The sequence below is a fragment of the Schistocerca cancellata genome, chromosome 3 (assembly GCF_023864275.1).
Source record: "Schistocerca cancellata isolate TAMUIC-IGC-003103 chromosome 3, iqSchCanc2.1, whole genome shotgun sequence".
NCBI lineage: Eukaryota > Metazoa > Arthropoda > Insecta > Orthoptera > Acrididae > Schistocerca > Schistocerca cancellata.
Genome location: NC_064628.1, coordinates 394747574 through 394763750, shown reverse-complemented (window position 1 = coordinate 394763750; position 16177 = coordinate 394747574). Strand labels below are relative to the sequence as shown.

General features: G+C 43.9%; 1 long non-coding RNA gene across 1 annotated transcript in view; it reads right to left on the bottom strand.

The window, feature by feature from the left end:
* The window catches only part of LOC126175124 (uncharacterized), a 660542-nt gene that overhangs the window by 94949 nt on the left and 549416 nt on the right, over positions 1–16177 (bottom strand). The window contains exon 3 of the long non-coding RNA XR_007535526.1: positions 9178–9244. This is a non-coding gene — a long non-coding RNA (uncharacterized LOC126175124). The remainder of the gene's footprint in view (positions 1–9177; positions 9245–16177) is intronic.

Below are 16177 nucleotides of genomic sequence, written 5' to 3'. Positions count from 1 at the left end.
TGTCACTGTATGAATAAGTTATAAGGTTATTTCTCAAATAGTAAGTTAATTTCTGCAACCTGTATTTACAAATCTTTTCTTTTGATACAAAGAACGGTTTCGAGAGTTTACTCTCATTTCCAGGTTCTTGTTTCTACATTTTTTTAATATACATTCGTATGATAGTTGTTGCGTTTATACCCTAGCGAGGCATTGTGTTTTACGTTTTCCTACATCTTTTTTTCTGCAACTGAATAACACAGAACTAGACGATCACACACAAAATATGAAAGAACAACCATCTCATAATAAGAAGAAATTCTCGAAACGGGTCGCGATTCTCAAAATAAAAGAACAATCTTAAGACGACTGACATAGGCAATACATTTCCTCTATCATAAATAATCTTAAAAAATGTCACTGACTTTTGACGAGATTGTAATACAAACACAATAATCAGCTACTGTGCGCTTTTTTATGTGCCGCTACTACAACTGATAAAAAAAAGCAAGTAACGGCGACGTGGCAATAATAATGGTGTGACTGGAGGTTTAAGGAAGACACACTGACCGATAATTGTTCGCAGCAGCTGACAATACGGGTCGGCTACGAGACTTCCTGGCTCAGCGTTAACAGCCCTCTTTCTTTCTCTCTCTTTTTTTTTTTTCAAGCACTTCGGTGTCTGGAAGATGTGTCTGCCACTCCAAAGGCAGGACAGGGGCGGCTGCCGGCGTCTGTGACGGAAGGCAGGCGATCAGCGCGCCCCAGACCGGTGTAACCCCCCCCCCCCCCCCCCCCCCCCCGGCTTTCAGACGTTCACAGCGACCGCCGCCTTCACGGGTAACTGTCACGGTATCCCGCATGGAGCGCACTTTATTTTAGCCGTCATGGTGCAAAATATACATTTAATGTCTTTTTACTATCAAACTAAGAAAATTATGAGAGAGTCTATCACCCGACGTGCCGTTACAGCACCTAACTTTTACTTCCACTGTCACTTTATCCAACAGTTCAGTTAACTTACTGAGTCGTGATGATGAAACCAAACATTATCGCATATTTTCGTTCATTTACGCGAACTACATTACAATAGCATATACTGAAGGTCAGATGCCAGTCTTCGCACCAAACACTGATCACGTACAAATGCATACACATACACACTTACATACTACATACAATGATGTGTCAAAACGTTATGGCGACCTATGGGGTCGAATGCCGACTGGTGGTGTTATGGGGACGTGACGCGGCAAGGGAAGTACGAGGTCCGTTCAAAAAATTCGCGAACTTAGTCCACAAATATTTCTACGCTTGCCTTTACGTACTGTGCATCGCTTCCTTCGAAATACTCTCATCCACCATTGCTACACCGCTCCGAACGCCGTTTCCACTTCCGAAATTTCTCGGAAAATTATTTTGAACAAGTAGTTCATTACACCTCCCTTGCGTAAATGGTTTCGATATCATACTTGACCTCTTAGCAACAAATAATCCTGGACAAATAGAGGGTATCGTGACGAGTACAGCGATTAGCGACCACAAGGCAGTTGCTGCAAGGCTGAATACCGTAGCACCCATAACCATCAAAAACAAACGCAAAGTATATCTATTTAAAAAAGCTGATAAAAATGCTCTTAACGCCTTTTTAAGACGTCTTCGCTCCTTACGATCTGATCATGTAAGCGTAGAAAAGTTGTGGAATGATTTCAGAGAGATACTATCGACAGCAATTGAGAGATATATACCACATAAATTACTAAGTGATGGTACTGATCCCCCATGGTACACAAAATGGGTCAGATCGCTGTTGCAGAAACATGCGAAAAAAGCATGCCAAATTTAAAAGAACGCAAACTCTCCAAGACTGGCAAAGTCTTACAGAAGTTCGAAATATAGCGCGCACTTCAATGCGAGACTCTTTTAATAATCTCCACAACGAAATTCTGTCTCTAAATCAGGCAGAAAACCCAAAGAGATTCTGGTCACACATAGAGCACACCAGTGGCAAGACGCAATTAGTACCTTCACTGTGCGATAACAAAGGTGAAGTCACTCTTGACAGTGCCACTAAAGCAGAATTATTAAACATGGTTTTCCGTACTCCTTCACCAAAGAAGACGAAGTAAATATTCCTGAATTCCAATCAAGAGCAACTGCCAAGATAACACACATAGAAGTAGATACCATCTGTGTAACAAACGGGCTTGAATCACGTAACAAATCCAAGGCCTCCAGTCCAGACTGTACACTAGTCAGATTCCTTTCAGAGTATGCTGATAAAATAGCTCCACATTGAGCTATTATACACAAGCGCTCGCTCACAGAAAGATCCGTACCTAAAGACTGGAAAATTGCTCAAGTCACACCAATACGCAAAAAGGGAAGTAGCAATAATCCGCTGAATTACAGGCCCATATCACTGACGTCGATCTGCAGTAAGGTTTTGGAACATATACTGTATTCGAACATTATGAAGTACCTCAAAGAAAACGATTGATTGACACATAGCACCGATTCAGAAAATATCGTTCTTGCAAAACGCAACTAGCTCTTTATACTTCTGAATTAATGAGTGCTATCGACAGGAGATGTCAAATTGATTCCATATTTTTAGTTTCCAGAAGGCTTTCTGTCCGTTCCTCACAAGCGTCTTCTAACCAAACTGCGTGCCTCTGGAATATCGCCTCACTGGTGCACCGGATTCGTGATTACCTGTCAGAAAGGTCACAGTTCGCATTAATAGACGGAAAGTCATCGAGTAAAACAGAAGTAATATTCGGCGTTCCCCAAGGAAGTTTTATATGCCCTTTATTGTTCCTGATCTATATAAACGACATAGTAGACAATCTGAGTGGCCCTCTTACATTGCTTGCAGATGATGCTGTCATTTACAGTCTTGTAAAGTCCTCAGATGACCAAAACGAATTGCAAAATGATTTAGATATCTGTATGATGCGAAAAGTGCAAACTGACCCTGAAGACTGTAAATTCAACAAAAAACTTAGGGATTACAATTACAAATTATCTAAATTGGAACGATCACACAGATAATGTTGTGGGTAGAGCAAACCAAAGACTGCGATTCATTGCCAGAAAACTTAGAAGGTGCAACAGGTCTACTAAAGATACTGCTTACACCAAGCTTGTCAGCCCTATTCTGGAGTGTTGCTGTGCGTTGTGGGATCCGCATCAGGTGGGACTGACGGATGATACTGAACAAGTTCAAAGAAGGGCAGCTCGTTTTGTATTATCGCTAAATAGGGGAGATAGTGTCACAGACATGATATGTGAAATGGAGTGGCAATCATTAAAACAAAGGTGTTGTTCGTTGCGACGGGATCTTCTCATGAAATTTCAATCACCAATTTTCTCCTCCGATTGCGAAAACAATGTTGGCACCCACCTATATAGGGAGAAATGATCATCACGATAAAATAAGAGAAATCAGGGCTCGCACTGAAAAATTTAAGAGCTCGTTTTTCCCGCGTGCCGTTGGAGAGTGGTACGGTAGAGAGACAGCTTGAAGGTGGTTCATTGAACCCTCTGCCAGGCACTTTATTGTGAATAGCAGAGTAGTCACGTAGATGTAGATGAAGCAATCTTGGTACGCCTCTTTCTGGATCGCGCGAAGTGCAGTCTGCGAATTTTATCTCGTATATTGTTGCAAATCTTTCTCGATTCAACGAGTTTTCAACTTTGGAAATGAAAAAAGTTCGCAGGTGCCAGGTCTCGAGGGTACGGAAGATGAGGCAGCACAGTGATTTCTTTTTTTTTTTTTTGTGGAATAGTCTCGCATCAACAAGAATGACTATGCGGGTGTGTTATCGTGAAACAAGAGCCATGAATTGTTTCGCCACATTTCAGGCCGTTTCATTCTTACATTTTCTCGCAGGCGTCCCAACACCTCTTGATAGTACCATCGATTAATAGTTTGCCCCTGTGGCACGAATTCATAATGAACTAATCCTCCAAAGTCAAAGAAAACTATCAGCATGGCTTTGACGTTTGACCTGAGCTGACGAGCCTTTTGGTATTGGAGAACCTTCCCTGGCCCATTGTGAACATTGGTCAACATTGTAACCGTAGACCCACGTCTTATCACCAGTTACGATTCTCCTAAGGTACATCTCGTTCTCACTTGCGCGATCCAAATACTTTTCACGGATTGCGAGGAGAACGTCTTTCAAGTCTTGACTCATGAGCCGTAAGACGATCTTGGCGGCAACGCGATGCGTTCCAGGATGCGGTGTCGGGATTTCATGACATGATCCAACTAACATGTTACATTTTTCTGCAATCTCTCTGTCTGTCTTCAATTGGCACGCGCAGTTTCGTTCACGTTCCTGAAAAGAATCGTTGGTAGACGTCGAAGGGCATCCTGAATGAGGGTCACCTTTAACTTCCGTCCGGGGATGTTTAAACCGTGAGAAGCATTCGTAACACCGAGTACGGCTTAAGCACTCATTGCCGCAAGCTTCCTGCATCATTTGGTGTCTCTCTCTGTACAGGTTTTCCTCCTGTAACTCTGTCTTCTCGAAACTCGCAAACCGTGCGACACAATGTTCTACGCCATACAGTACTGAAAAATAACTAACAAACGTACAACAATGAAACTTGAGGCAGTTACACATTAAACACAGGTATGTGCAGGGATTCCAACCGCATTTCGCTCCAACACACCATTGGCGCGAAATTACGATGGTAATCCCAAAAGTAAGGTCTCTAATTTTTTTTTATAAATACAGAACTCTGTTCGTGTGGCAGTTGGTCACACTGTTATGAAGAGTGCTTCACGCGCTGTGTGTAAACATGAACACGTCGCGCTGCATACTTGGCTGAGGCAGCCGTTGAGAATGGAGCTCCCGTTGGATATTACCACCAAGTGCGAACTCCGCGCAGTTATTCGGTTTTTGAACGCAAAGGACAATGCGCCGATTGAAATCCATTGCCAGTTGACGGAAGTGTATGGTGAGTCGTGTATGGATGTCAAAAATGTTTGTAAGTAGTGTAGAGTGTTTGCAGCTGGTCGGACCGAAATTCGCGACGAACGAAGGAGCGGGAGACCGTCAATTTCTGAGAAGACAGTGTTGAAGGTTGAGCAAAGCATGCTTGAAGATTGACGGATCACCCTGGGTGAACTCTGCACGTTGGTTCCTGAGATTTCCCGAAGCACCGCTCACAGAATTTTAACGTAAACATTGAACTACCGGAAGGTGTGCGCAAGATGGGTGTCACGCATGCTGACTGAGGACCACATACGGCAACGAGTTGATGCTTCCCGCGTATTTCCTCACCGCCTTGCAGCCTAAAGGGGCAATTTTCTGGACTCAATTGTCACAGATGACGAAACCTGGGCATACCACTTTACACCTGAGACCAAGCAACAATCACGCCAGTGGCGCATACTTCTTCGCCAAAGCCGTGGAAATTCAAACACAGTCTGCCGGTAAAGTCACGACAACCGTTTTTTGGGATCGGAAAGGGGTATTGTTGGTCGACTTCATGCCCACTGGGACCATAATTAACGTCGACAGGTACTGTGTGACTCTGAAACAACTCAAACGGGGAAATCAGAACCGGAGGAAAGAAATGTTGAGCATGGGCGTACACATTCTTCGTGACAACGCTTGCCCACACATCGCTTGGCAAACCGTTGCTCTCCTGCAGCAGTTTCAGTGGAACATAATCACCCACCCGCCCTATGATCCTAACTTGGCGCCCTGTGACTATCACCTGTTCCCCAGGTTAAAAGAACATTTGGCCGGAAAGCGATACAGCTCCGACGAAGAGGTGAAAGAAGAGGTTCTTAACTTTATGAACAGCACGGCGGCGAGCTGATATGACATGGGCATACAAAAACTGCCACAGCGTCTACAAAATTGCAACAGCAGAAATGGTGATTATGTAGAAAAATAGCTAAATGTTCAAATTGTAAACTGATGCAAACCATTGTAGAAATAAACAGGTCTATGTACTTATAAAAAAAAATAGGAAACCTTACTTTTGTGATTACCCTCGTACGAATGTTCCGGAATTTACGGAACAGACCTCGTATGTAAGCGGAGCAGGGAAGGATGGAGAATCGATCTAGCGACGATACTGGCTATAAATCTGGAAATGCACTCACATAAATGACTTTCACGAAGGACAGATTTGTGTAGCCTAGTGCTTTGGGAAGTGCATCTCGGAGGCGGCAAATATGGGCGGCTGTTCGCGTGGTACTACAGTGAGCACTCACTTGAAGTGGTTGGAGGAAGGTGAAACCACGAGTAGGTGAAAAGGTTCTGGACGTCCATGTGGCGGTAGGACGCCCTCCCGCTCCGTAGAGCAGATTAGGCGGCCATCTGCTGCAGACTAACATCCTGGTGCAGACACAAGAGTTTCGGAGCACACCGTTCGGCCCTTATTCAGCACGGGGCTCCGCAGCACATGACGCCTATGTGTTTCCATTGTGATCCAAGATACGGCTGCAGTGGGCGCTTGTCATCGAGATCGGACCGTGGATCCTGGTCGATTGAATCACGTTACCTATTGCGCCTGGCCGATGGTCGTGTCCTGATACGCAGCCATCCATGCGAAAAGAACCATCGAGACAGCTGTGGACTACGTGATCATTATTAAGAGCCACTTCCGTCCCTCCACGCTTAATGTCTTCTCCGATGGCGAGAGCTTCTTCCGGCTGGGTAACTGTCCGTGTATCAAGGCCAGACTCGTGCTAAAATGGTTCGAGGAGCAAGGCAGTGAACGTACGTTGACGTACTGGCCATCAAATCATCCAGATCTGAGTCCGACGGAAGACATCTCGGCACTTGGTGCCACAAATGTACCTCAGACTTGGCGAATCCATGGTAGCGCAACTGTTGCTGTATTATTTTCTAGAGGTGGATGAACTCAGTATTACGCAGGTAGTCGTAGTATTTTGGTGTATGATTATATAACTTACGGGAAGATTTAAATGTGAGCCCAAATCAATATATGAGGGGCGATCAAAAAGTTTTCCGTTCGAAGGCCGTTCAGTCCGTAATCGGTACGCCAACAGGGCAAAGTCGCCGCGAGCGAGGGGGCAATCATCCCACAGACGCATCAGGTTTAAGTCACCCGTTAGGTAAAACAATGTGTCCTGCTGCGTCAAGAAGCCCGTAACTGGCTGCTGCACATCCTCGTCCGATAGGAATCGTCGTAGACCCTTCAATATCCGTTTTCAAGGGACCGAAGGCGTGAAGTCCCATGTACACCGTTCCCCAGCGATGGGAGATACAAATTCCTTGAAATTCATACGCAATGGTCCACGGGAATCAAAGAGCAGGTAGACGTCCTTGAGTCAATGGGACGATGGATGACACCACTGCCCGAGACACATTCTTCATTCTCCGACGATGTCCCCCGCTGTTTGTCCTCCGACAGCCACGAAAAAAGATTAACAGCACGCCGCTCTCGTCTGGACGCATTTGGCAACACCGTGGCCACAGTTCACCTTTCCACATTCACGGCACGTATGTCGAATGCCACATTAATCCCTTGCCTAAATGCCGATGCCTATATGACCGCATCAGAGTCTCGCTACGTTGCATATACGCTCCAGCAACACCCTCCAACGGAACCTTTCTGATCGTCCCTTATACTATGCTTCTGTCCACTGCAGACAGATAACTGGGTACTGGTCGAAAATTGTTTTAATAATGGAGACCAAACATTCTCAACGACAGTAAAAAAATGTTCAAATGTGTGTGAAATCTTATGGGACTTAACTTCTAAGGTCATCAGTCCATAAGCTTACACACTACTTAACCTAAATTATCCTAAGGACACACACACACACACACACACACACACACACACACACACACACACGAGGGAGGATTCGAACATCCGCCGGGACCAGGCGCACAGTCCATGGCTGCAGCGCCCTAGACCGCTCGGCTAATCCCGCGCGGCCAACGATAGTAACTTATGCTACTCATCACCACTGTCTTGCAACGAGGCGCCACAAACAACGTAGTAGCGAGTATAATAATGAAAACTATTTGCTTAACGCTGACAAAAGAAATAAGAATTAGAATACAACAATGGTCGCTGCGCACGATTTTTAGTAAGAATATGGTGACTAACACGTAAGCAACTGGAGGTATCTAAACAGACATGGTCCATGATTTACCCAAAATTGGATTAATATTTCTTTGGACTGACAAAGCTCTTTACTTTCTATTAACGTGCCGATATATTAAAACAACTATCTTCTTAAAAAATCCACTGCACTCTACGAGGCGTCTTTTCTGTATAAGATCCGTTTTTATATCACAAATAGTAACTTCTGAAACAATACTGTTATTACATGAAACTTTTATCTACTTGTCAACATAGTATCTACCAACATAAACCACTTGTGACTAACAGCTAACTTCTAAATTCAATACGGATAAAAGTCCGTTGCCTGATTTGCCATAGACTGCTGAACTGCTGCTTTGACGTCATCGCCATTGTCCTGTCGCTGACCCCTAAACGTTTTTTCAAGGGCTGCACCAACAGGAAGTCGTTCCTTGTCCTTTTGCGTCAACTTCCTTCATCAACTCTTCAGCGATGACAGATTGGTAGCTTACTTCGCGCTTCACCGAATACATTAGGACGACCATAAGCAAACGCTCTATCCGATTTCCCGTATCATTCCATTGCTCATAATGCTTTCTCCGTTAGTTTCACTAATCGCACGATAAATCTCGACGCCTTACAAGCCTTATACGTCTTCAGTACGCCGGAAATTATTTAGTGCGTGCAGGACACAATGGATGGGATTTATAGTCAACCGAGACATTTTTAATAAGCGCAAGGAAACGTAAAAACGGACGATCGCTCCCGTTATGGTGTATGTTGATAGTCAGTAGATATAGGTAATCAGCTCGCATGCACTGACCACCGGCCGCAGTGGCCGTATTTCAAAACGATATTTACTCCTTAATAAAACCAAGCCTCATTATTTTAACGACATTCGAGATACCTCCATCGGTTCTATGGTGATCGTTTATTGTTTCGCGAAATGAGGAAGGGAATGTGTCGAATTAGCGAGCAACTCTACCGGTCATTCCGGTCTTCACGTAACACATCACCGTTCATAGCACACCGTTACAAACAAGAGATTTAGTGGCGAGATTCCCTTCTCGGCTGCGGCAGGACACGGCGCTGGCACCCTCGGCCACTCACCTCAGGTGTCGCCGGCGGCCGGGGAACATATCGGCATGCTGGCTCCGGCCTCCCGCGTCGGCGTCATCTGAAACACAGACGAACTCTGCTGTACTGGCGCACACGAAAAAAAAAAAAAAAAAAAAAGAAAAAGTAAAAAGTCAGCAGGGAGATAGCAAGTACAACTAAGGACGTGTCCGGCTTTTGTTAGACTTCTTAGCGATGAAGCAGAGAACGAGCAAGTAAGGCCCGTTGAAAGAGAATGACGTGAGTGCGAGAAATAACTATAAAGACAAGTAAAGAGACATACCGTAAGGCTACATAGATATACAAACCAATATTGTTATTATTTTTATGTCCAACGTTTTTTCTTCGTAGGCTGAAGGAGCCTAACATTGACGCCACGACACGCTACGTACAGGGCAAGCGAGGCCAGAAGAAGCAAATGCTCCGATCTGCCTGTAACACCATAGCTCTAATGCTCTACTGATTTATTTTGCCTTTTGTTTTATTTAATGTTACATCGTTGAGCTTCTGTAAATGTGTTTGCCGGCCGAGGTGGTCTAGCGGTTCTGGCGCTGCAGTCCGGAACCGCGGGACTGCTACGGTCGCAGGTTCGAATCCTGCCTCGGGCATGGGTGTGTGTGATGTCCTTAGGTTAGTTAGGTTTAAGTAGTTCTAAGTTCTAGGGGACTTATGACCTCAGATGTTGAGTCCCATAGTGCTCAGAGCCGTTTGAACCATTTTTTGTAAATGTGTTTATTGAATACATAACACAAAATTGTATACTCCTTTCTTTGTAAAAACTTTGATGTCTTTTAGAGCAAATTATATGTTTCGTCTTTGTCATATAATCACTTTGGTTATCTTTAAAATTAAATAATTTTATTAAAATAATTTTGTGTAGATCTACCAATATGTGCAAATGTTCTGTTTCATTTAAAATGTTTGGTTGCTATTGGGTAATTGCTGATCCTCCTGATGCTTTCCAATGCCTCGGATGGATGGATGGATAATGAGCTGGAACTATTCTGGAATTGGTGTCTATCATCGCCACCAAGAAATGGCAGAGTCCACCTACCAACATGCAATCGCCACTACATTGCGCAATCACTGTAATGGAACACTGTAGTAATGTACAGTGAAGGATCAGCTCATTGGATGTTTTAGTGTGCGCAAATATAAGGTAACTTATACTCGAACTCTTACACCTACCTTGATTTTTTATCCCTAGTCACACAACCACTTAGGGTTCTTAGTTATTTTGTATGTAAAAGGTGTTGTGGTTCCCCTCGGGAACGGAACTGTGTAGCGCGCGCAATTTGTGGTTCCTTCCCATGCTAAAGTGATTACCGAGTTCCTTCACTGAAAGTATATTAAAATTAATATGGTAATAGAGTCTGCTAAATTTAATATTGTTTGTTGAAAGGATCTTACAAATATCTCAATTTTGTGTTTCACTGCAGTAAAAGTTCAGAACTGCAACTGTTGAGAGTTATATGTTCATGCTTGCTAAGGGCTTATCTCTTTCGTGTATTGAAAGTGTGTTTAGTTTGCCCCTCCATTGAAAGTAGTTCAAATGCACAAATTTACTTAATTATAGAAAGTTTCGATTACTCTTGCTATTCAAGTCAAATTCTGTACAATATTGGGTTCATCTTGTGTATTAAAAGTCCATGTTAATGTTGTAACAGGATCTATAGTTTGTCTATTGTGCTCATGCTACTTAACGATTAATAGAAAGACCACTATCTATGAAAACAGTAACTTCTTTATTCAAAAGACGTGAAAAGTAATCTGTTAGTGAATTCCATTTAATTTTCATTCTAAATAAAAAGGTATTTAGCTGAGAGAGACTTAACCTATGACCAGTTTATAATTTTGCAGTGAACTACATTTACAATTTTTTATCAGATAGGAAAATGTTTGAAAAGTAATACTGAACCTATGCCTATTTTATGACTCTACAGTGAATATTGGTAGTAATATTAATGAGACTATTCAGTTGACCAAGCCTTGAAGGCAATAGTATATGTAATTTTCTGTTACCATTATGCATATAGCCATGTTCTCTTATAACTGTTAGAACTTTCTTTAACGTGAACATATGCAGGTACCATAGTTCATTGCACTCTCGTGAGACGAAGTAAAGGCTGTGTTTGCCCATTGAAATTATTTATTTTCATTTTCAGGAACAAGAATGTTACTCATTCTTACGCCTAATTAGGCTGGCGACCGTTTTTATCATCATTTGGACAGTGAGGATAAGCAAATTTTTGTTTGTTACTGTCTAAATTTTCACGTAATTTTGACTTTCACTTCCGGTAAGCCATCTCCGTTAGGTATATAACGGTCAACATAACAAAATTCCTCTCAGAGGGTAACACTGCTCTGCTTCTTTATACTATAACTGCTTGAATAAAAATAATTTCATTATACGAACTGCCTTTAGCTTTGAGGTTATGGTATAACAGTAGCGGACAGAAGTATCATACGTGGCTTTTCCATGACAGGACTATTTGTTCTGTTTGGGCATAGTACGCAATAAACCAAATCTGGTATTTGATTGCATAAGCTACGTAAATGCACTTGCAGTGTTATATGCCGATGGTATCGAGCCCCTCGTGTTAGGACACGCAAGTGTGAACTAGAGTTCACTGCACCCTTCCCTAGGATAGTGTCGCACATACTTCCATATGCGACAGCGTTTGTTTTATCAGCGAGCGACAGACCTCGTTTTTGGTAAGATATTTGCAATTTTCTAGGTTCTGGTGTTAACGTGTCACTGTTCCGCGTTCTTGCTAAACTAGAAAATTATGCTCAAGGCACATAGTTCAACGTTGTTTACTGATCTTAAATACTTTATACTGATTTATAACGCCATTAGCTTTTCCCAGGCCATAATGATAAGGGTGTTCTCTTTCGTAAATGCCTGCGGACGAAGGACCGCAGTAGATTGCGAACGGACATCGTCGCAAAGATAATCACGTTGTTTTGTAATTTAAAAGTGCCCCATCAAGAGTTCCAGGAAATGATTTCCGAGAAAAATAACGTTCCTGATAAAGCGGCTTCCAATGAGAAATATTTATACTTTAAGTACATTATTTTTATTTCTTTGTAAGTCTAACTGAAATGACCCACGTCATTCAGTATCATCTAGTTTTCCGTCCCAGAAGAGTAGATAATTGTTTATTTTATATAGTGAAATACTGCAAGTTTATTCTGACATGGGATTATCTTTGGGAGGAGACTGAGCACTTAGTTGTTAATATAACTGCCAAATTATAACACTTTTTACTGACTTTTCTTAGTTTAACCACGCTTTAAATTCATTTCGCAAAAAACTGACTGTAGATGTTTGTTAATAAACGACTGGAAACACCAAACATTCTTTCTATCCAAAATGGGTTGTGTGACTTTTAGGGGAAAATGTCCGGCTAAATACAACCCCCAGTCCGGACTTATATATTTTTAGGACTTGCAACCCGAAGTACAGTAGTATCCCCGGTACAATATCTAAGGCGATTGCCGTAAGAATCGTCACATGTATTTTCTCTATTGTTTGGACAGAGACTATCAATTCGTCTTTCCGTTTTGTGGATGGGGCCAACTAAAAGAAATATTGCTCATTATGTTTTTCCTGTGACGGCTACCGTCGACAGAATCCGCAGATAAAATGTTTGATCCAGCCCTGGCCACATCTGTAGACATTTGTTGGCCACGTCTTCCTTGCCCCTACCCATGTCATGTGCCGGTCCGCGCCGTGGTGTCCGCTTACTCCTTGTCTGAACTGACGAGAACGGTGTGTGTCTCCATCAGCGGCCAGCGCCATCTGAATGTGAAGTACCTGTACGTGACCTGTCTACGTATGACAACAGTCTAACTTAAGAGCACCGGGGGGAGGCGACTGGGCGATGACGTTCGTCTCCCCAAGTTGAGACCATCGCCTCTAACGGTGTGCTCCTCTCGCTCGTCGTCGCAGCAAGATAAGCTGCTCTAGTGACGAGTGACAGACACCAGCCAGCCAACTGCGACCGACTTCCCGAGAGCCGCCACGAAGCTGCAGAGGCTAATAAATTCAGAAGCGGGCGGCGCCGCCCACCCAGGGACAGCTGGGGCTGAAGCAGGAGCCCCCGGCTCCGTCTAATGGGGCCGCGCTGGATCGCGGCGGCTCTAATCTGCGCCTCGCTAAGTCAACAGCGCCCGCTGCAATGTTAATGAGGCCGCTGGCGCTGGCGGCGCTACGCAGCCATTTGCATAACAGCGGCGGCCCGCCATACTCGCGCACTTCAGGCGCCGCCAGCTAGGTCCCAGCTGCAGCTATAGACACTGGTCTGAATCCCTTTGCAGGCCACACCGATCTGACAAGACGCACATAGCCGCGGAAACCATACGCATCTATTTCGTTTCATTAAAAAACTTACCTACCACCGCCCCTCTTATCTTTCTTTACTACTGGAACGTTGATACATATCCACTACCTGATCCAAAGAACCAGCATGCCCATCAATTGATATTTTTCACATGAGGTGCGCTCGCCCTTTGCTTTATGGTAGCTTCACCTCTTGCCGTGAAACTTTCGATTAGATGTCTGAATTCCACTGGGGGAATGGTTCCTTACCCATCCTCAAAGCTGAAAACAGATAAGGTAGTGATGTTGAATGCTGGGCTCTTGACCGAAGGTGTACCATTGTGTTCCGTTCGGAACTCTTGGCAGGTCAGTCCATTTCAGGCGTCTTACCGTCCACAACCATTACACCACAAGTGCTTCTGCAAGACAGGGTGGACTGTCATGCTGAGACAGTCAGTCATCGCCTGCAGACTGTTCGTCGACTGTACGTACTACAAAGAGCTGTAAAATGTGTTCGTATCCTTCTGCATTCAGCGTTTTCTTAAGCGCAACAAGGGAACGACAGCCAAACCATCTCTATACCGTAAAACCACCTTCGGCACACTCACTGTTGGCAGTCCACACGATGGCAGGTAACGTTCTCCAGATATTCGCCGAACCCAAACTCTACCATTGGATTGTCACAGGGTATAGGGTGATTCATCGCTCCAAATTACTCATTTCCAGTGAAGCACTGTCCATTGGAGTCGCTCTTTACATCACTTCAAGTCTCACAATGAGTACTCATTCTTTTTAACTCCATACGCACAATCATAGTGCTATCTGGACTGCTGGTAGCATTTTGGAGTCACGAGTGATTTGCTCTGCTGATTTCATGCGATTTTTTTACATCCACCGTCAGCACCGTTCGGCGGTACGTTTCCGTCAGTACATGTGATCTGCCTGGTCTTCGTTTGGCTGTGGATATTTCTTCGCGTTTCCACTTAGTCACATCGCCAACAGTCGACTCGGGTAGCCTTAGAAGGGTTGAAATGTCTCTGATGGATTTGTTGCTCAGGTGACATGTGATGACCAATCCACGCTCGAAGCCACCGATCTCTCGTGACTGACCCCTAATTCTACTGTTACTGTTTCTCTACTGACAACTCAATACACCCCCCCTCCCCCACCTCTTATTATAGTGGCACGTTGCCTCTCATGACGTCTAGTGATCAGTTCCATATTACGTATGGGTATCCGGATACTTTTGGTCAGATAGTGGATGACTCACTATGTAAAAATATATAATGTTCGGATACGACAACCCTAACATACTAATGGGTAGAAAACAGGTAAGAACGGGGTCATTTTTAAGTACAATCGGAAACTAACAAGGGAACCTCCCAATTGCACCCACCTCATATTTAGTTATAAGTTGGCACAGTGGATAGGCCTTGAAAAACTGAACACAGATCAAAAGAGAAAAAAGGAAGAAGTTGTGTGGAACTCTGAAAAAAAAAAGCAAAATATACGAACTGAGTAGTCCATGTGCAAGATAGGTAACAACAAGGGTAATGTGAGCGAGGGAGCGCCGTGGTCCCGTGAGCAGCAGCGGAACGAGAGGTCCTTGGTTCAAGTCTCCACTCGAGTGAAAAGGTTAATGTTTTATTTTCAGACAATTATTATCTGTCCGTCCGTCCGTCCGTCCGACGCGAGGTAACTGCGCCATAGTATGGAGACGCTACATCTAAACAAACATCGAAACACACGACGTCGGAACACACGTCAGTCGACTACAGCGAATTCCTGTGGAGCAATCGGTTGACCACTGACCTTGCGATCAAATGTTTTCGGTTCCCATTGGAGAGGCAAGTCCTTTCGTCAACTAACCGCACGGTTTTGCGGTGCGGTCGCAAAACGCAGACACTAAACTTATTACAGTGAACAGAGACGTCAATGAACGAACGGACAGATCATAACTTTGCGAAAGTAAAAAAAAGAACTTTTCACTCGAGGGAAGACTTGAAGCAAGGACCTCTCGTTCCGCAGCTGCTCACACTAACCACGGGACCACGGCGCCCCTGAGTTCACACTAGCCTTGATGTTGCCTATCTTGCTCATGGACTACTCAGTTTGTATATTTTGCTTATTTTTTTCATAGTTCCACACAACTTCTTCCTGTTTTATCGATTGATCTGTGTTCAGTTTTTCAAGGCCTATCCACTCTGCCAAGTTATAAGTAAATCTGAGAGGGGTGCGAGGGGGAGGTTCCCTTGTAAGTACGGCGTACTGGGAAAACACTAACTCCACCGACAAAATTTCGGATATTTTCGGGGATATGTTTTCGAGTATTTTGGCGTAAGGACATGTCTCCAGACACATATTTTACAGTAATTTCATTTCATTTTATCTCCCCGTTTACATTTTTATTGGTATTGCACTGAAAATATCTGCACAACAGTGCAAATGTAGACGGTATACGCTGTGCGTTTAGTTCGCAAATAAACGGGACCTATTCACTAATCGCACGTGCTGTTGTACTGTTCGGTTCTGTCTCTGGTTTATTTTTCCGTCATTCTTAGTTTTATGTTAAGAGTGATACGTAGCGACATGGTTAGGTTAGCTGATAAAGAACTGACCAATATACACCTCGTGTATTCGTGTACTGAATCCAACAGCTCGGTGGCGGAG